This window comes from Protopterus annectens, chromosome 1.part2 (assembly GCF_019279795.1).
Source record: "Protopterus annectens isolate FY-2018-M chromosome 1.part2, PAN1.0, whole genome shotgun sequence".
NCBI classification, from domain to species: Eukaryota; Metazoa; Chordata; order Ceratodontiformes; family Protopteridae; genus Protopterus; species Protopterus annectens.
In genome coordinates, this window is record NC_056727.1 from 124,856,957 (window position 1) to 124,880,373 (window position 23,417).

The 23,417-nt window shown below is 37.8% G+C and overlaps 1 protein-coding gene across 2 annotated transcripts in view; it reads left to right on the forward strand.

Annotated features, from left to right (window-relative positions):
• CLHC1 (clathrin heavy chain linker domain containing 1) overlaps positions 1-23,417 on the forward strand; it is a 1,972,328-nt gene that overhangs the window by 1,819,570 nt on the left and 129,341 nt on the right. The gene's annotated exons all lie outside the window — the stretch shown is intronic.

Below are 23,417 nucleotides of genomic sequence, written 5' to 3' on the forward strand. Positions count from 1 at the left end.
TGCCACACATGAAAAGATTCCAGGGGTATTGGACAAAGGAACTCTCCAAATCCCTCTCTGCAGAGACCAAGTAAACCTTGGACTCAGAGCTGACCACCCTTCAGTCCCTTTCCAATATTTTAATGCACTTGATTTCTAATGTGACAGAGGGCACTTTGAAAGCTGCAGGCACTGGCAAAACCTTAAGGAGACATGCCTAGATGCACTTGTGTGACTTTGCGGAGTGCTTCAAGATGTCCTTTGTCAATGCCTCTTCCAATGGCTCAACACTCTTTGGGCCTAAAGACAAGGACACATTCTCCAGAAGCAAGCAAAATGGGAAGACCCTTTCTGCCATATTCTGATGTATACTCCCCAGAGATCCTTGCATAGTATAGGAACCAGAAGGGAGGAAAGAAGCTGTGGTTCTGAAAGTCTCAATGGTTCTCTCCTGAAACTTCTGGGGATAGACCCTCCTGGGGCAGAGGGGGGAATTCTCATGGTGGACATTGCCTCAGTGGCAGAGGTGGCTCACAAAATTAAGGTTTCCAGGCAGCATTCTCTGAGAAGGATTATCAGTGCTCCTGAACTGTTGCCTGATTCCCGCACTCTGGAGACAGTCGGGAGTGCTTATCTCTGTATCCCATGGCCTGGACATCCATCACCCAAAACACATGGGTACAGAAGTCATAATCAAAGGCTGTTCAATCCTCTTTCTTTGTCACCCCCCCCCCCCTGCCAAAAGCTTCCTAGCATTGCACCCTGCCAAAGAAAAACAGCAACTCTAGAAATAAAGAGGCTGCTGGAAAAGTGAGTCATCCAGGAGATCCCACCAGATGAACATGGATGCAGCAGTTACTCAAAATACTTTTTGGTGCCAAAAAAGGAATTGTGACCATAGGCCAATTATGGACCTCAGCCATCTCTATCAGTATGTCAGACAGACAAAGTTTCAGATGGTCACAGTTCATTCTGTTCTCCCACTGTTGAGAAAGGACAACTGGATGTGCTCGATAGACTTTTAGGAAGCATATTACCACATAATAATGGACAGGAGATTCAGAAGCTTTCACTGCTTCCAGCTGGGAACCAGCCATTTCCAATTTAGTGCCCTGCTCTTTGGTCTCTCCACAGCCCCCCTCAGGTGTTCAGCAAATGTATGGTAGTGGTTGCAGCTCATCTCAGACTGCAAGGGTTCCAGGTGTTCCCATATTTGGATGACTAGCTCATCTCCACCCCCACCAGGAATCTTCTCTTCTGTGCCAGGGCCTCCTTGCCTCACCTTTGTACTCAACTGGATATTATGATGAAGTTGTATAAGTTTAAGTCCCCCCGTTTATAGACACTAGAATTTATAGGCACCAACCTGGATATAAGATGCCAGATTGTGACATCTCCACAGAACAGGTTGACCACCCTCCGCAAACACAACAGAAGTTCTTTTCTGCCTGAAGCCACCAGCAAAACTAATTCTGTGTCTCTCTTACTACCCTTAGGAGTCCCTCTAGCTAGATATCACATAAGAGTTCTTCAGTGGGCATTTTCAGTACAATAGCTACACCAACCTCTCGTTGGCCAGTTGGGAGATAGGCGCAGTTTTCATCGACAATAGCTTCAGTTCTAGTATTATTTGGTATAAAAGATTTGTGGATGATGTTTTTATTCTGTGGGGAGTTGATGAAGAACAATTACTATCCTTCTTTGATTATTTATCCACTAATACATCGTTTTTGAGGTTTTCACATTCTTACTCTACTGAACAGATTAATTGTCTTGATGTGAAGATACAAAGGTCAGAGATAGGCACTTTTAAGACAGGGTTGTATAGAAAAGAGATAAGGAAAATACGCTACTACACAGGAGTAGTAGGCACCCACAGCATGTCCCAAGGAATGTCCTTAGGGGACAATTCCTTAGGATGATGAGATTGCATAATGATGAAGAAGAGATGACGGATGTGTTTCATCAACTTAAAAGAGACTTTATTGAGAGAGGCTATAAGACTAGTGAGATAATGAGTGTATGGACTCAGTTTTGAGAGAGAGATAAGAAGTGTAAGCCCTTCTTCTCTGAGACTCCTAATGAGGAGCAACCAGTACAGACATCTGTAGATGTACGTAGAATTAGATTTCCTTTAACTTATTCGAATGATGGTATATTCTAAGATAAATTGGAACATTCTGTATGCAAATGATGAGATTAGTGAGATAGTCACTAGTAAGCCTACTTTTTCTTTTAAGAATAATGCATCCATTAAGAAACAGCTATATTATAGAAGTAATGCTACATCTTCAGCTCCCACCTCGCAGAGGTATGGAACGTTCCCTTGTAGGAAGTGTAGTGCATGCAAATACATTTATGCAGAGATGCACTGTAGATTTTCCTTTTTATGCTGACTGCACTACAAATAATTTAGTTTACTATGCTTTTTGCACATACTGTAATGCCTACTATATTGGGAAGACAAATCGCTGTTTGAGAGATCGTGTGCTTGAACATCTAAGAGACATTAGAAAGAAAGAAACTAGTGCATTATTTAAACATGTAGAGTCCAATAATGCACAGCACTGCTTTAAATTTTTTGTGTTAGAAATTGTATGTGAAGGTTTGAGGGGAGGCGACATTGAAATAGGACAGAAGTCTGTGAGCAGAAATGGATTCTTTTCTTTAAAGCAGACTGCTTCCCTTGTATTAATGATATGGTTTCACTGAAACCATTTTTAAAAGAAAAGTCATTGAAACATTGATTTTTTAGTATGATTTTTATTAATAGTTTATGTTTCTACGTGATTCTTAAGTTTTAGCACTTTAAGACTCTATGCTCTGTAATAATTGTTTAGTGTTATTCAATGGTTGATTTGAATATAAAAATGCATGATGTTTTAGTTGTCTGATGAAGCTCATTTACCGTGAAAGCGCTCACCTCAATAAACTCTTTTTTTTGTTTTATTTGAGTTGGTTTTATTTGAATTTTGAGTTACCCTCTGCCTGCAGGAGCACCACGTTGGTGTGTTTTATATGATTTTATTTTTTCTTCTCTGGAGCTCTGTTTCCTGGTTTCTGCTATTTTTATTACTGGTCTACTTTCTCTTCACTGCGATCAGGAGCATGGCAGAAGGTATTAATGTTGAACTGGAGTATAATCCTGGAAGTTCTATTCACAATATGAAGATGGATCGTCTGGCTAATATCCTGTCATTAAGAACAAATTCACTGCTAAATATTCATATGGAGACTATTGCACCTGTGAGTATAGACCAAGGACGTTGGGACATGTTTGGACTGAAGTATAAAGAACTTAAGAATAAACTTTATAGATATAAACTCCTCCAGCGGTAGAGACTTCATTTGGAGGCCGAGATACATCATAAAGTTGTCCCAAGGGGTCTGCGTGTACTCAACATGCCGACCTATGGGGATGCCTATCCCGTTTTACTGAAACACTGGCAAAGTATGAATCTAAGACTGAGTTTTGATTATATGCAGCTAATTATTGATTTCTTTAAACCACATGAAAAAATACTCCTTGATGAGATTAAGATGCTGCAAAATGAATTATTGACTTCCTTTACAGTTGCTATAGTACAAGATAGTCTAGATAATTTATATGAAAACATTGGAGCTTACAATAAGAGACTGCAAGCAGTTAAAATTAGAAAGCGGCAAAGGGATATTACAGACTTCAAGAATGGTGCTGTTTTTGCCTGATCTAGGCAAGCACCTGTCAATCAGACTGCTCAACATGTGAATCAACCTATCGAAGGAGCCAGTGATGTGATTAGCACCACCTCTGAGATGACATCAACTTCCTCCACAACTGAATCAGTTAATCTTCAGAGCAGCGTGGCTGTGGGGAGTTTAACGGCATCTACAAACTCATTGGGCTGCGAGAGAGGGGCAACACTTCATGAAAACACTGAATCTTCTTTTAGTACAGTCAATAATGGCTCTTGTTCAGGGCAACCCCTTTTTCAGTTACCAGAGCCACTGCCGATAAAACAACAAATGCAACGGAAAGGCAGGTCACAGAGTTGAGAGAGAAGGGGCTGACTAAGACAGTTACAATCTGCAGAGAATTGGGGAATATACAAAAATACTTGGAGCTCAGTAAGAGTGACTTCATTTTTAATTTGTCTTCATATGATTTAACTGAAACTAATTGTGCTGTGCTTAACAGAGGACTTTTGTTTATATCATCTAGCAAATCTAATATGCTGGATGTTTTGCTGAATCTAAAAATGTTTTGTAGGAATGTTTCTTTGTCAGTTAGTTTGAAAAGTGCTAATACTGATGTCAATATTTTTTGTAAACCTAGTACATTTATTCCTAAGAATAATCCTTCAGTTGAAGCATTCTGTAATGTATGTGAGAAAGAGATTAGGGAATGCTTCGCTAAAGAGCATAATTCTGCCTGTTATAACCTTAGTAAGGCTGAACATGAAGCCCTTTGTGAATTGAAAGAAATTAAAATGATAAGAGTTTCGTCCTGCAAATAAAAGTGGAGGGATAGTGTTACTTGATAAAGATAAATATTTTAATAGCATGGTTGATTTACTTAGTGATCCGCAAACTTTTGTTGTTGTCAGCAAACATGTTGTTCAAGCACTTCTAGAGAAGGTACTTGTTTTAGTCTTTGATTTGCTCATTACTAACACAATAACAGAAGATTTATTTAGATACTTCACTGTAGATGCCCCCATTATTCCAATAATTTATGGGCTGCCAGAAATACATAAGAGCCTAGTGGACCCACCCATGCAACTTATTGTTTCAGGGAGGGGGTGGGTGACTGAACCCTTAAGAACCTATGTAGAAAAGTCCACAAAATATTCCAAACCATGAAGAGAAAATAGAAGGAGTGCACCAGGAGCCACCAAAAGTTGTTTATTGAGCGCTTTCGTTTTTTCAAGTAAAAAACTTCATCAGAATATACAAGCATATGATATGCTTGTATATTTTGATGAAGTTTTTTACTTGAAAAAACAAAAGCACTCAATAAACAACCTATGTAGAAAAGATATTGTGTCCAGTAGTTGATAAGCAACAGACTGTTTGAAAGATACAAAACATTTTTTGGAAGCTCTCTATAAGGGAACAATTGGTATAGATAAACAGCAGGAGGTGTATTTGGGTACCTTGGATATAAACTCATTATTCACTGTCATCCTGAATGAATGGGGTATAGAGAATTTGAGAGAAATATTGAACAAGGAAAAGTATTATTCTAATGTAAAGAATAACCTCATTTGTAGTTTGGTTGAGATTGTACTAGAAAATAATGTCTTTATTTTTGGTGGCAACTATTATCTACAGAAGGTTGGTGAAGCGATGGGCACTGCATGTGCCAATAACCACGCCAACCTCTCTTTGGCCATTTGAGAGAGAGGCGCAGTTTTCACCGACAACAGTTTCAGTTCTAGTATTTGGTATAAAAGATTTGTGGATGATGTTTTTATTCTGTGGGGAGGTGATGAAGAACAATTACTATCCTTCTTTGATTATTTATCCACTACTACATCCTTTCTGAGGTGTTCACATGCTTACTCTACTGAACAGATTAATTTTCTTGATGTGAAGATGCAAAGGTCAGAGATAGGTACTTTTAAGACAGGGTTGTATGGAAAGAGCTAAGGAAAATACGCTACTACCCAGGAGTAGTATGCACCCTTAGGGGACATTGAGACTGCATAATGATGAAGAAGAGATGATGGATATGTTTCATCATTTTAAAAGAGATTTTGTTGAGAGAGGCTGTAAGACTAGAGAGATGGATGAGTGTATGCAGTCAGTTTTGAGAGAGAGAGAGATAAGAAGGGTAACCCCTTCTTCTCTGAGACTCCTAATGAGGTGCAACCAGTAGAGACAACTGTAGATGTACATAGAATTAAGTTTCCTTTAACTTATTTGAATGACGTTGGTATATTCTGTGATATAGTTAAGAGAAATTGAAACATTCTGTATGCAAATGATGAGATTAGTGAGATAGTCACTAGCAAGGCTAGTTTTTCTTTTAAGAATAATGCATCTATTAAGAAACAGCTATGTTATAGAAGTAATGATACATCTTCAGCTCCCACCTCGCAGAGGTATGGAACTTTCCCTTGTAGGAAGTGCAGTGCATGCAAATACATTTATACAGGTAGCCAGTTTGTACATCCTGTGCAGAGATGCACTGTAGATTTTCCTTTTATTGCTGACTGCACTACAAAGAATTTAGTCTACTATGGTTTTGCATATACTGCAATGCCTACTATATTGGGAAGACAAATCGCTGTTTGAGAGATCGTGTGCTTGAACATCTAAGAGACATTAGAAATAAGAAAGAAACTAGTGCGTTATTTAAACATGTAGAGTCCAATAATGCACAGCACTGCTTTAAAATTTTTTGTGTTAGAAATTGTATATGAAGGTTTGAGGAGAGGCAACATTAAAAATAGGGCAGAAGTCTGTGAGCAGAAATGGATTATTTCCTTTAAAGCAGACTGCTTCCCTGGTATTAATAATATGATGTCACTGAAACCGTTTTTAAGAGAAAAGTCATTAACATTGATTTTTTAGTATGATTTTTATTACTAGATTATGTCTCTACATGATTCTTATGTTTTAAGAATCTATGCTCTGTAATAATTGTTTAGTGATTTTTAATGGTTGATTTGAATATAAAAATGCATGATGTTTTAAATGAGTTATCTGAAGCGGTGATTTACTGTGAAAGCGCTCACCTCAATAAACTCTTTTTTATGTTTTATTTGAGTTGGTTTATTTGAATTTTGAGTTACCCTCTGCCTGTAGGAGCACTACGTTGGTGTGTTTTATATGATTTTATTTTTTCCTTCTCTGGAGCACCGTTTCCTGGTTTATGCTGTTTTTACTAATGTACATTTTCAGTACAGTTGTGTATCCGACATCAACCCACGAATTTCCAAATATGTCTAACAAACATTTGCAGAATGCATATAAGCTGGTGATTCAAGACCCAGAATATCTCCTTAGGTTATTCCTTTGTTCTTCTTAGTCCCAAGGCCACGGTGACCATGGACGCCTCCCAGCTTGGGAGGGGGGCACTACATAGGAAGGACTGTCCGAGGCACATGGTTCCCTTCTGAGATCAGTCTTCATATAAACTTTCTGAAGATGAGGGCAGCCCTCCAAGCATTGCAGACCTTCCAGAACTCCCTCCTTTATGGGTGATACAGATTCAGATGGACAACATTTTTGTAGTGTGGTACATCAACAAATGGGGGGAACATGCTCCTACCCATTATGTTGAGAGGCGATGAGAGTTTGACAGTGGGTGATATCTTATTACCGCTTTTTTGGTAGCAATGCACATCCCAGGGAACTCCAGTATCCTAGTGTACAGGTTAAGCAGGTCTGTCCATCTACCTCATGAGTGGTTCCTTAATCTGACAGTGGCAGAGCAGAGTTTCTGTCACTGGGGTCGTGTTTGCTGCAGTCTATTTGATTCCCTGGTCAGCATGAAATGCTGCAGGTACTTTGCCCTCATCCCCCAGGAAGGCAGTCACTGAAGGACACACTGACTCACATTTGTCCCCCTGGGCTCCTGTATACCTTTCTTCCTAACCCTGATCCTGAAATTCTTGTAGAAAGCCTCTGAGAGGAAGATCATGTTTATCCTCATTGCTCCTTTCTGGCCTCAATAGGTGTGGTTTCCCTTCCTCTGGCCTCATCTGAGAGACCCTCCTTGGGTGCTGGATCCCAATCCAAATCTTTTCTCTCACCCATACATTCAAGCTATCAAGTTAATTACTTGTTTTCTCCCCTACCAATGATAGCTAGTCAGTCCAGGCTTTCCCAACTCGTCAGCCACATTCTTACTTCATCCCAAAGACCTTCTACTAGAAAGATTTACAAAAGTAAGTGGAAAAGGTTTTCTGTTTGGGCCTGCCATTGGAATCTGGATCGTTTTTCTGCTCCTCTTCCAACTATTCTAGATTTTCTGGATTCCCTCTTTCACAATGGGACCAGTTGCTCCGCTATTAAGGTCCAGCTAGCTGCTATTTTGAGTTTCCATATTGGAGAAAATCAGTCTTCTATCACTTTCCTTAAATTATCCATAGCCTTCCTTAGGCCGCCTCTAAGAGATCCTACCCCTCCTTCAGGCATAACCATTCTTTTGCAGGGTTTAACTAGACCTCCTTTTGAACCCACAGCCAAGGTGGACCTCAAGTTTCTGCCTTGGAAAATGTTATTTTTGGTGGCACTTAAAATTCATCTTGGAGAGTATCAGAATTGCAAGCCCTTTCTTGCAAACTTCTTTGCCTGATCATTCATAGGGATAGAATATCCCTACAAACAAACCCATCTTTTATTCCAAAGGTAGTTACAGAGATTTCACTAAAACACTCTATTAGTCTTCCAGTCTTCTTCTCTAATTTTGCTAATAAAGTAGAGTGCATGCTGCATTTGTTGGATGTGTGCCATCAGCTCCATTTCTACCTTCACTGCACAAAGAAATTTAGAAAGTTTGATCAGCTGTTTATCTCTTTCTCATCACCCAAACTGGGAAAGAGTGTTTCTAAAGTGACTCTTTCTAGATGGTCATCCAACTGCATCTCATATGTATACAGAAAGAAGGGCTTGACTTTACCCAAATCCATCAAGGCTCACTTGACTAGATCTGTGGCTAATTCTATCACCTTCTTTTCAAGAGCCTCATTGATATTTGCACTGTAGACACATTTCTCATTATAAATGGGGTCTGCAGTCCAGTGATAGGGCTGTTTTTTTGTTCAGCTATCCTCCAGAATATCCTTCCATGAGACCTCAAGAGTTTCTTTAGCTGTAGACTCTGTCCCATCCATTGAGGATAAGATGGAAGAGACAACATCAGATATGAAAGTTAATTACTTACCGCAATGAAAGATCTGTGTTGTCTGCTTCCATCCTTCCTCAACTTTCTGTCCTCCTTTTCCCTTCCCTTGTTCTTGGTGTAATTATTTATTGTTTTCTGGTACAGTTGTACCTTCTTTTCCTGGGTTTATTCATATACTCTTCGAGCTCCAGAGCAGAGTATGAGCTAACATATTACATTTGCTAATTCTGGTGTGTGAGAAGGTGCTATGTCCATTATTTTCCACTTGGGCAAACTCAATCTGAGGTAACTTCATGGGCAGGAGGGAATGATGCATAAGGAGAGGAGCCTGAGCTTTGGATCCATAGTCTAATGGCTGAAGCTGGATCTGAGGTTGTATTCAAAGACCCATCTGTTTAGAAAGGATGGAAGTTGAAAACACATGTATTATTATGGTAAGTACGTGACTTCCATTTCATTGATAACATGAGACTCACTGGACATCAAATTTAAACCCTTAGCAGTACTGACTGTTGTTTGTGAAGCTGATTTACTGATATATACTATCCAAACTCTTATGACAAAAATCAGGGACAAAGCCAAAAACAATAGGGAAACAAAGGCCCAAAAATAAAAGTACAGCTTTCAAAAAATGCTCTTGTAAATTTAGAAAGTTGCTAGAATAATAGGTTTGCATTAGCATGCATTTTTTGAAGGATATGAAGTCAGAAATTCAAATGTCTAGCATTATTTAGTGACTGCAGTCATCTGTGATTTGCCAGACAATCTGAAACTTATGAAGGACAGACTTAAAATATAAGGCAAAAATCTGGTCACAATGCAAAATTATCATAATTTGAGAGGTATTTACGCTCTGTATATGCATATGCTGGCTAATATGCTGTTCAAAGCTGCATCTTCCTCATTTCTGCTCTTCTACTACAGTAGTGGTCAGATGCTTACATCTGACAGTAAAGTAACACTTAGACTCAGTGAAAAAAAAATCTGGACTACATAGAGAGCAAATCTAAACAAAAATCTTTAATAAACGTATCTGCTGTTAAGGAAGAAAAGTAAACTGTACCGTACTCATATTGCCTTATAGTGTATAAACTGATAACTTTGTATTAATTATTTATAACTTTTGTATGCATATATATGTACATTTCTTTACTGATAAAGAATTCATTATTTTGCTTGCTATACAGAGCCTGTAATGTGTTTGAAAAGGATCTGGGGGGACCATCCATCCATCCACCCAGGTATCAACCAACCAAATAAATGAATACACACACACACACACACACACACACACACACACACACACACACACACACACATATATATATATATATATATATATATATATATATATATATATATGTACATACATACACAGTATATCCCTCTCTCCATCTCTTTCTCTCTGTATATATATATATAGGGAAGATATAGATATCCATATGTGTATATATCTGTATACACATATATCTATGTCTATATATATGCTCCTGTATACCTTTCCTTCTACCCCAGTACCTTGGCAGTTGGCTTAGAGGATTAAGGAACTGTTAATGAGCTGTTTCCTGGGGTCCAATAATGCAAGGTTTGATTCCCTCAGCTTCCATTGCTTAACTGTGTGACTGAGCAAATCACTTAAGCAGACAATGATCCTGAAAAAGGTCCATTGAGATCAGTGCTCTGCCCAGGAAAACAAATACAAATAAAATAAAACAAATATATAGGGAGCATGATTTACATCAACTGTCTGTATAGTCAACAGCTGCTTTGTCTACACAATTTGGTCAAGAAAACAGCTGATCAACAGTTCATAAGATCATAGGAGGTTACTAGGCTAATTGGCCCAAGGTCCTTACAAACCTAGACAAGTTCAACTCCTATTCCCAAGGGTGTCTGGTTCAAGCAGACACTAAAATCAGCACCTATTGCTCCCGTCCAAGAGGGACACAGGTGGAACCCGTGGGATGAATTTCCGGTTACCCATCCAGTCATCCAAATTGTGCTTAAATTGGGCCAATGAGGGTCTTTGTTTAACATGAATAGGAGGCTTGTTCCAAAGGTGGGGCAACCTCTGTGAGACAAATTTCTTTCTGTAGCATGTTTTGTTGATATCACATACCAGGTTAAAGTCCTCTGAGCTAGAGAACTGTGTGCCATTTGACTTGTGAATGTGCATCATTTCCATTAAAGCTGCGTCAGTGATTGCTCTATCTGCAAGACACAGGTCACCTCTGAGCAGTCTATATGACACAGAGTAAAGTGACAATGATTTCAGTCTGTCTGCGTAAGACAGATCTTGAAGACCCTGAATTTTCTTTGTAAGAAACCTTTGTGGTCTCTCCAGTTGCTGCAGGTGTTTGGAAAGGAACATACCAAAGGGAGCGTTGTACTCTATTATTCGCCTGATGAGGGAAAAGTACAGGGGGGGGGGGGTTATAACCTCTTTTTTCTGGAGGCAATGCCCTTACTTATGAGATGAGCAATATAAAATGCCCTTCTTACCACTGTGGAGACATGGTGATCGAAGTTAAGGTTGCTGTCAACCTGTCTGTCCAGATCTCTCACCACTGACTGTGTGCTTAGATTATTGCTATTGTTGTGGTAGTTTGCAGGAACATCACCCTTGCCAAAGGGGAGGATAATGCATTTTTTTGCATCAAGTTTAAGACCATGACTTTGGCACCAGTCATTAGTCTGTGTAAGACCTTCTTGCAGGATGTTGACATTGCTAGGAGTTTCAATGATCACTCCCAGCTTCCAGTCATCAGCAAACTTTGTCAGCCACAGTCCTTTAGTTTTAGCCTGTACTTCAGAGAAGTAGATTTCAAACAGTAAGTGTCCCAGAAATGATCCCTGTGGAACACCAATGGTTACTGGTCTGTTGGAGGAGGTGGAGTCCCCTATTTTGACCATATGGGTTCTATCATTGAGCCAGTTTGCAACCCACCTTACAATATATGGATTGATAACCAGCTGGATGAGTTTGTCATTGTGTGAGAGTGGGGAATATGCCTTTTGTCTAGTATTGTGTGATCTTGGAGTTGGAAATATAAATTGCAGAGTGTGTGGGAGTTTGCCCTCTGCAAAAAAACATTGTTTTAAAGTTGCATGCTCCAAGGTTATGTCTCAGAGCAGCCATGATGCCTTGTCAACCTTTTTATTAGTTTTCTACTCTGCAGCAAAAACACTGTTTAGTTGAAAATATAGAGGATTATGACTGAATCTCAGATCATCGCCAGTTTGTTATAAGTTTGAGAGGTGAATCTTTGACATTCTTACTGAGAACACATACGTTATGTTCAGAGAGATCTGTTCATATTTCATGTAGTGCATGGATCTTTACCAGGTCCTATGTACAAGAAAAGTTAGAGAAAAAAGTGCTTTAAAAAGCAAAAAATAAATACAAACCACAGTAACAGCACTTCCTATCACTTTTCTGAGGTGGCTGATGGCTATTGTTAATCTTGTAGTGCAAGACTCTAAGTTAACAACAATGGAGCATGCTTAATGAAAGCTTGTTGTACACCTTTCTGATATCAAAAAAGTGCTTAACAAATCTGTTTTTTCTCTAGTTTTGGAGTGCAGTCATGGTACTCCAGTATTATGACTAAATACCATTTATCAGAGCTAGAACTGGTGAATCTTACCTTGATGAAATGATCATTTGATATATCTAGCTATCTGTAGATCTAATGATGTTTTGTTTTTGTCCAATTCAACCTTTAAGTTATTAGATCCTATTGGATCTGACCTCAGCACATTTTAGAAACTGTGAATCTGGGGCTCTGACTCCTCCTGTACCCATAATTCCTTATATTCTCCCAAAATTCCTCAGATCTCGTTTTCCCCTTGATTTTTACAGGAGAGGCATTCCGATAGACCACCTTTGGCAGCTTTATTGTCAAGTCCTTCCATCCTTCCATTTATCAAGGAGCCTTACTGAAGCGCACTTTGACAGGATGATATGGAGATTCCTCCGGATACATATTCAACTAGGGGTTGTCCTGGCACTGTCCCCATTGGGTGTGCCAGGTATGTGCTTGGCTATCCCTCCGTTGGTGTCTTTGATTCTGATCTGACCTTTGGATCTGGTTCTTATGGGTCCAATCCTTCTCAGAGCATCCACTTTGGATCCAACAGTCCTCTTGACTTTCACTCAGTATTCCTTACTTTCTCGACTCTGATTTTGTCAGGTTAAGATAAATCTCAGAGCCAAAGTCTTGATGCTGGGACTCAAGGAGTTGAGTTGACTCTGAAATTCTCAGATCTGCCAGCTCCCCTTGGAGCCTTGGTGTTCAGTAGCTTGGCTCCATTGTCAGCCTTGGAGCCAGAGTGGATCCGAACAGGGGACATTACTCCTCTCTCTTTCAGATTAGAGGGTGTCTCTTCAGCTCCAATTGCAACCTCAGCTGTTAAGGCATTTCAAAGGGTTCTTGACAAGTCAAGAAAAGAGGTGTCAATCCTCCGTACATCCAGATTGACTGGGACAGTCAATGTCATTCAGCCTTAGGAGTGCTCGCCATGCAAGTTCCCAGTCTGATTCTGACTTCTCCAGAAGCCCCAATAAGATAGGGTGCATGGAAACAGATGAATAAGAGCAGACATTTGTCTCCTCCCCAAAGTCAATCACAGAAGACACAAATTTGGATGATGGCAAAGTGGCTCCATGATCCCGTCTGGAAGACATTACCTTTGGTAACATTCTAGAACTGATGAAACAGCAAGGGAGTTGGTCCACCAATATGTCCTCGCCTGAGGAGTCTGTGTTTCTTAAGGCTTTTGGGGCTAACTCTTCTATCTCTTGGGTGGTGCCACCTGCTGATGAGCTTATAGACCTCATGGTGCAGTGGGCTTGGAAGAATCCTGATGTGGTAGTGCCTATGCTATACAAACTAGACAAAATCATGGTTGCCCTTAAAAACAAGATGCATTGAAGCAAAGGTCTCCCAGTAGATGGCATGTTTGTGGCGGCAGCCATGAAGAAGGAACACTAAGAGGAGAGTACATCTGTCCATTCCCCAAACAGGGAGTCAAGGGCATTGGACAGGTTTGGGAAATGGACATATGCATCAGCGACTTCTGCACTCAGAGCACTGAATTATCTTGCCTATATGCCACATTTTCAATGGGGCCTGACCGAGGGGCTTACCAAGTTCTGTCATGTAACTTACTGGTGGACATTCAGAAAACTGTGGAGCCCCAATTGTCTACCCTACAATCAGTGTGAAATGTATCTATGTTTCTGCTTTCTAATGCAGCTTATGGTACAGCTAGAGCAGCAGGCACAGGCATAACCATCCACTGGCACAACTGGATATGATTGTGTGACTTTGTGGGTCTTCATCAACACCTCTTTTGATGGTTTGACACTTTGTAGACCAAAGGTTAAGGATCACTTACCAGGAGCAAGCAAGATAGTAAGATCCTGTCTGCCATTTGGATCCATTTCTCCATCACTCAAAGAACCTTCTCAAGGAACTAGAGAGGGGGGAAGAAGATGTGGTTCTGAAAATCCTAGGGTTTTAGCCAAGTTACTCCTGTGCCTTAGCAGCAGAGTTCTTTTTTCAGTTCTGATAACCACTACACTCCTCCCCTCTCCCATCACATTTCACACAGAGATTAGTCTCATTGCTACCTATTCTATTCTATTCTATAGTAATGCAGGGATAGATACGTACACTGCTGTTTTACTATATACTAAAGTAATGTAACAAAAATGCAAGACTGGATGCTTACCTTGTTATTTGACATTTATACTTAGCACACTGATCAACAGTCAGATACACAGTGACTTTGTACTAATTAGAGAAGGAGTAAATAGCACCAATCACAATCAGGATCCAAACTATGTATGTATCCCTGTTCCAATCACTGTCATTGAATATGATCTGTTTAAGTGCTCTTGGATTAAAGCCTTCATTGTAATTCCCTTGGCTTTTTATATTTAAAATGGAAAAGTATATATTTCTTGTTACTGCTATGTATAACTTAGATATGATGAAACTATGACAAATGTGAAAACATTCATCTCTTGTTTTAACTTAATAAACTGCAGTTTAAAGAAGCAATACCAGCTTGAATCTTGTTTTTTTATTTTTAATAAGAATGCAAAGTGACCTTTGATACAGATCTTACATAAGAAGTTAAGACAACAGTCTATTTTAGTCATTCCTCAGTACTAGGTTACATTGTCTCCTTCTCTCTCTCATTATTTAGATAGATAGATAGATAGATAGATAGATAGATAGATAGATAGATAGATAGATAGATATTGCCATCAGTAGTTAACTGCTATATGGAGCAGAATAATACAAAATGCTTAACCAGTGTCAGAAAAAAAAGACTGGAGTTGACACATTTCACATACCTAGTAGGTTCACAGGTGATTAGTAGACTAATGGCCACAGGCAGCCTTTTTAAGCCTAGCCATGTATCCCAAAGGTGAGAATTAAACCCTGTACCTTGTGTTTGTAAGGTAAACTTAACTGTTATGCCATCCTCCAGTCCTGCAGATAATGTCATAGAGATGTTATCAATTATTTAATCTATCTTAAAAGAATGGGTACACCCAATTATAATATTTCTCATGGCAATGCTAACAGAGAGTAAACCTTTGAAAAATATTATGCCTGCAAGGCTTCAACTTATTTATATCTCCCATAGTTCAGCTCACTTTTTCTATACTGCAAAACAGGGAATTTAAAACGCAAAGATATATATATATATATATATATATATATATATATATATATATATATATATATATATATATATCTTCTGTGATATATATATATATATAAGTGCCTTCATTAAATTTATAGAGCTGGCAACTCGGTATGTAAAAATCTACTGCCAGTCATTAGTGGACCGGAGTTCTGCTGTGGTGACCCCTAACTGGGAAAAGCCAAAAGATACAACAACAACATATACACACACACACACACACACACATGAGTCTACTTCAAATAAATGAAAGACCACTTACCCGAAGACGAGTTTACCGAGACAGCAACACCGAAACGTTACATTACCGAACTACCGCATTACCGAAGCTGTTTACAGGGTAAGTATTCACTTAGCCAACATGGGTAAATTTGCCCTTTTCCCCACTGTAGTGTGATCCTGGAATTGGTATATTTAGTTAGGGATGTGGGTTTGACATGCTGTGGTGTGTGTTTTCATTGTTTGTTGGCCAAGCACATACTTACCATGTAACCTAGTTCGGTAATGTGACATTTTGGTGGTGGTGTCTCAGTAAATTAGTTTTCGGATTAAGTGGTCTTTTGTTTATTTGAAGCAACCCTATATATACATATATATATATATATATATATATATATATATATATATATATATATAGATATAGATATATATATATATATATATATATATATATATATATATATATATATATATATATATATATATATATATACATACATATATATAAAGGATAAGTTAGATAGTGGTGCACTGTCTCTTTAAGGTTTTGGATTTAGGATGTACGCAAGTATGACAGAATTGTCGTTTAATGGTTTAATTGTTTGTGGAGGAGTTTTTGTAAGTTTTACCATTTAAAAGGTAAAAGATTTTTTGGAATTTTTATGTAGCTGTTAATTTTGGATGCAGATTTAAGTTTAAAGTATTGTGGTGTTGTGTGTAGGAATGTAATGGTTAGTATAGGGGTATAGGTTTTAATGTATGTGTAGCTGGTGTTTAGTAATTAAAAAAGGGTTTTAGTTATAATGTCAAGGGAGATCTTGAAGTGGGAAGGTGCAGTCAGTACTGTGCTTTGTGTCCTAGGGCTGGAATGTGAAGAGAGTTGTTATTTAGCGATTGGTAGGTGTTTTTGTTTCCTTCAAGATACTGCGATCTCCGAGTAGGTATATTTAATTTGCAGGGGTGTGGGCGTATCCCCCCTGCAAAAGTGAATGTAGGTAGAATTGGTAGGTTTGATTGTTTTACCATTTTCAATGTTATGGGGCTTATTGTTTTAACCCTTCACATATATTATTTGTCCTGTTTTCGATGTTCTGGGATTTGTTGTTTTGAATTTTTGATTTTGTGATTTTTTTTGTTGTTGTGACTGTCAGTTATCTGGTTATATGATAATATGAAGTTGATCCACACACACACACACACACACACACACACACACACACACACACATACATATATATATATATATATATATATATATATATGGGTCTACCTGATAACACCGACACGCCAACACATCGACAACGAAATAACCAACACGAAAAAAACGACAAAAAAAGAAAGTTAAAAACGCAAAACTTCACATGCCCAACAAACCAAAATCCCGACAATCAAAAAAACAAATACCCTTTCCAAAACACACACACACAACACAAGCACAACAAAAAACTTAAAACCTACACTAAACCTTACATGCACAACTATCTATGGACTAACCTTAACCCAAACCCTAACCCTAATGTCCGTCACTATCGCACACTTACCTTACCCGCACCCTAACCCTAACTCACTTAACCTGCCCCTAAACCTAAAGTCTGTCACTATCATACACTTACCTGACCTGCACCCTACCCTAACGTCTGTCACTATCACACACTTACCTTACCCACACCCTGACCCTAACGTCTGTCCCTATCGCACACTTACCTTAACATGTCGGTGTTCTCAGCATTGGGATTCTCAGCTGTCGGTCTTCTCCATTTTCGATCTTCCCATGTCGGTGTTCTCGTCGTCAGCATTGTGCACTTTTGGCATTTTCAGGTAGACCCATATATATATATATATATATATATATATATATATATATATATATATATACACATATATATATATATATATATATATATATATATATATATATATAGGTTCCATACACTAGATCGAATTTTCACTAATTCAAAATAGTGCATGGAATGCTCACTGCAGCGAAAGTGCACTTACGTGAAGTTCAGTACATCGAACGGGTATTGTACTGAACTTCCGTGCAGTACTCATGGACCTTAGGGTTAGGGCACGGGTCATAGTAAGTGGGCTATCCCCTTACCATGACCTGTGCCCTAACCCTAAGGTCCGTGATGACTGCAGCGCAGTGAAGGACATAGCAATGTCCTCCACTATGGTGCGATAGTCACGAACCTTAGGGTTAGGTCATGGGTTAGGGTAAGGAGATAGCTTTACTAACTATCCCCTTACCCTAACCCATGCCGTAACCCTAAGGAACGTGACTATCGCACCATAGTGAAGGACATAGCTTGTTTGTTATGTTTTCCAATGTGCTGTGGTGTTTTCGGTGAAGTGCACTTATGCAAAAGTTCACTTTCATTAAAGTGAACTTTCACAGAAGTGAGGCTTCCTATTACAAGTTCAAAGTAGTGAACTTTTGTTCTTGTAATAGGAATCCATATATATATGTGTGTGTGTGTGTGTGTGTGTGTGTGTGTGTGTGTGTGTGTGTGTGTGTATGGGGTCGACGTTATTACAAGCGATCATGGTACAGTGCAGATCAGGAAATTTACCCTTTTCCCCACTATAGTGCAATCTCAGAGTTAGAATATATAATTTGCAGGGGGTCTGGGGGGTGCAGGGAGGTTTGTCCCCTGCAAAAACCTGTAGTTTGGTGTTGTGCAGTTTGTTAATACTGCTGACAACCTGAACTTACATTACTATTGTGTAAGGTGCAGGAGGCATAGTATGTTGAATAATGCCAGATTTGAATAATCGGCATTTGACATACTGACCTAGGTAGTGTTCTGTGTTCGATGTTGTGGGCTGGTGAAATGAACTTTTTTTTTTTTACCGTCGCAGTTTTGATGGTAAACCTATGTATATACATATCCACTGTCAGTTAAATGCCCCATGGAGCAGAATAGTGCAATATATTAAAAGATAAAACAAAAATACACAAAAAACTAACGAATATCAATGTGAAGAACACCCCTTCAAGCAGTACCAATGGCATGCATTACATGTTTTTACCTCACAAAATGGAGATGTCTCCCATTACTTACTGACTTCATTCATCAATCATTTTCCAGAAAATGACAGGTTCTCTGAAGAACAGAACAAAAATATGAGACAAACTCCTGTACATTCTCTGAAAATTTGCATAAACAAATGTGAAATTAATAAATAAATAAATAAACCATGTGGACTTCCCACAGAAAATATCACTAACATAAAAAAAAAAAACTGCAGAAATAGGATTGCGATGTGCAGCCATACAGCATTCACAGTAAATATCGTGAATTCCCTAGACTACCAGAAACCAGCAGAAGAACATCAAAGGCATTGTAAAGAATTTCATTATTTATGAAAGGTAAGACTGTTTTTCTTTAAATATTGTAAAATAACAATAATCCACTCCTGTATATGAGTAATGCAGGATTTACCCACTGTTGGCCTTCTTTAATGCCTTGGACTTTACTATCATGATCAAACCACCCCAACCATGGGTAAATCCTGCATTACCCATACCCATTTCTAGATTATTACTAAAATATACATCATTACTAAATGAATCACTTTTGAACTTTGGGAAAGAAGGTGACTGCCTCACGCTGTCTTTTTTTGGTGTCTTGCTTTCTTCCAGTTCAGCAACAAGCAGTCAGTAGTTATTTTTTTCAAGGGTTTAGACTTTGTTGCTAAGCTTCTCTGGGAGATCTACTTTTGAAGGAGATTCTTTTGTCTGGGCAGGTGTAAATGACATGATACATTTTTATACTTTCACTGCTAATTTTTAATGCAATCTATACTACTTTGCTAGCATTCACAGAGAGCTCTCCTTTTGCATTTTGCTAACGTAACATTTTCTTTTTCAGTAAATTATATTTTTTCTTTTCAGAAAACAAACTGTTACTTTAGTGCTTTTCATGTAGATATATCTTTTCACGGTTCCTATAATCATAATATATTTTTAAATATGTTTTGTAATAACAAACACATTTCAAAAATATCTTCACTTCCTTTTTTTAAGGGATTGATATCATTCTAGTATCTTGGAAGGCTCTTTAAGTAATGTATAATTTAATATATTTTGATTATGTTTTCACTTATGTACAAAGTGATCATTTATTTATTTTATGTCCTTGTCATTATGAAGTCTAAACAATTAGTCACTTTAGGTCTTTTTCATGGGAGATGCTACTTCTACTTATTTTCTTATTTTGTATGTTTCTTAGTTATTTTAATTGATTGATATAATTTTTATATTCTGTTCAGAGTGCTTCAATTTTTTAAACACAGTGAGGGGAAAAATCTCTTTTTTTCATTTATTGTCATTGGAAGACTTTGCTACCTAATGTCCATTTTCAGTTATCTTCTTTGCTGTTCTTGAAGAGCAGCAGTTGCTACTATTATGACACTGATTGTTTTTTCTTTCGGCTTTTCCCGGTTAGGGGTCGCCACAGCGGAACTCTGGTCCTCTAATGATTGGCAGTTGATTTTTATGGTGCCGAGGTGCCAGCCCGACGCCCATTCACACAAGTCTTTCGAACGCCACTTGACTGCGGGGAGGACATGCAGACTCCACACAGAAGGCACTCCAGCCGAGAATCGAACGGGAGAACCTCTTGCTGTGAGGCGACAACACTACCGCTGCACCACCGTGGCTTATACTATTATGACACTGATAATTATGTAAATTACAGCTTTTTTTACAGAATTGTTATATTAGATTTTATATCTTATTTCTTAATTTTGCTGCTTTCTGTAGTGCTTAAATGGTTATTTGAAGGTATACTAGTTATTTAAAACAGTTTACTGATGACTTAGAATCATGATAGAAATGGTGATGAGTTGTTAAAATGCCACTTAGTAAAATAAATAAGTAAACTGTTGGCTCATTGTGTGTTTATAAGAACCCCATTAAGGTTAACTGATATACAAATTACCAAGTGGTTGGTACCTCTATAATTTGTCTAGCAGGTGTTTGTTATTTCTACTGCAGCACTGTCAAGGGACCCAACTTTACAGCTTTGTTTATTCTACCTCCAGAAATATGACAAGACAGGGTTAGTCTGAATTCAACTCTGAAAGGACTTAATACTAATCATTGATTCTGGATTATTACTTATTGTCTTGTTAGTCACCTACATTTGTATTTCATATTTCTTCAGCTCACTACACTAATATTTTATGTGGTGGTCTTTTCTACTATTAGGTAGTTTCCATGCATTATTAATTGATCTTCATTTGGCTGTTCTGAATGTGTCACTTTTGCCACAGTTATTTTTCAATTTGCATGAGTAAGTGCGATAAAAAGATTTGTAAACTGGGTCCCCAATTGTTGTTTTTGTCTGGACCCTCTTGAGATTATGCCCATTCATCAAAACCAGAACAGGTATGATATTCTTTTTAAAAATATTTCCCCTTTCAACATGTTAATGTCATTTTTGCAGATGGTTATGTAAAGTGGTGTGTGGGTACAAAAAAAAACATAAAAAAGATTAATTGATCTCTTTATGTCAATAAAAAAGCTCAAGACTTTTGCTGAAATGGTTGGCTTGCTTCTTTTCCCAATGTTGTTGCAAAGCTGAAAATAATAAGCTAAGGGGGAGCAAAACCTGCCCTATGTGGGTTTGAGTGTCCTCTAAAAACAGTTATGTCAGGGTCATATCAACAATGGAAAAATAATAATAATAATAATAAATACATATAAGTATAATAAAATAGTGGGACTTTCATTAAAGTTGCTTTTTAGCACAAGTCACACACATGCACGTATTTATATCTATATCTGTATATATATATATATATATATATATATATATATATATATATATATATATATATATATATATGGATTTGTAGCACTTCACTGAAAGACCATTTCACTGAGACCAAATCACCTATAGTTCATTTCACCTAAAACTCATTTCACTGACAAGTAGTACTCTAAGGCAAGTCAAAGGTATATGTCCTTTTCCCCACTGTAGTGCGATCCTGGTGTTAGTATGTATAGTTGGGGGGGTGTGGGGGGCACATATACATATATATATATATATATATATATATATATATATATATATATATATATCTACGTGTGTGTGTATATGTATGTATAGCTATACCCATCTATAGATATTTATATATAATTTATAAATATCTTTGATATATATATATATATATATATATATATATATATATATATATATATATATATATATATATATATATATAAAACTTCACCTAAAACTCATTTGACCGACATTCATTTCAGAGAGTCCAAATCACCTAAAGTTCATTTCACCTAAAACCCATTTCACCGACACTCATTTCACTGACATTTAGTAGTGGCAGTGTGTAGAGTACTTGTAAGCAAGTAAAAGGTGTATGTCCTTTTCCCCACTGTAGTGCAATCCTGGAGTTAGTATATATAGTTGGGGGGGTGGGGTTTTATATTGTCCGGTTTCTGTTCAGAAGGTAAGTAAGTAGAGTTTAAGTATTGGAAAGAGTTAATCATAGGTGTTGCAAGTGTGCATGTCTATGGTTTAAAGTGTAGTAGTTTGAAATTCAGCATTATCAGTTGTCGGTAGACCCATATATATATATATATATATATATATATGTGTGTGTGTGTGTGTGTGTGTGTGTGTGTGTATATATATATATACACACACACACACACACACACACACACACACACACACACACATATATATATATATATATATATATATATATATATATATATATATATATATATATATATATAGACATACACACACAAAATCAGTCATGGCCAGTCTAATCCTAATAGTTCCCTCTTATTCAGACAACTGTGATGTTTTCTGTTAATGAGCTTGATATTCCTTTGTGGCCCTTACCTCTACACAGCACTTTATTGCTATAGTAACTTAGCATGGTCTTAAATGCAATATCAGAGTTCTAAATTTTTCAGTCTGGAAGGTAAGAGTTTTGATTCTCAACACTAATTCTTTTTCTTCTCCAGTGCCAGGGTTGCCACACGTCCCTATTTGGGTGGGACTGGCCCGAGATCAGCAGCCTGATCCCGAGTCCCGTACTGCCGGTTTAAATCCCAGGCAGCTACCGCTTTTTTTTTGTTTTTTTTTTGATTGGCCCGTATACTGGCATACAGGCCAATCAAAAAATTGCAAAACAGAGCTACTTCTGTTTAATGCGGAACTGAGATGTTTCACATTGAACAGAAGAAGCTCCATGTTTATTTATTTTTGATTGGCCTGGGCCTAGCTAGTCCTTTTTTTTTTTTTTTTTTTTTTTTTAGTCTTCACTTTGTCCCTACCTGGCCAGTCGGAAATCTGGCAACCCTGTCCAGTGCACAACATCTCACAGAAATTCAGGAAACTTATTCCAAGTAGGAATAACCAAAATACCCTCTGGCAGTATTTATTGTTCATAATTCGCGAGGTACATCCCTAACTTCTACAATGTAATGACTAATCTTTTATAATCACTTATATGAGATGGCAAGTTCATATATCAACTTATATTTTAACACTCTCAACAGGAACAAATCAAACATCTTTATGCATAACTTTAACAATATAAAAAAACACTAATAATATTTGGCATAACTACATATCCTTCATGTTACCATTTTTTTAAAGCAATGCAGTGTACTGTA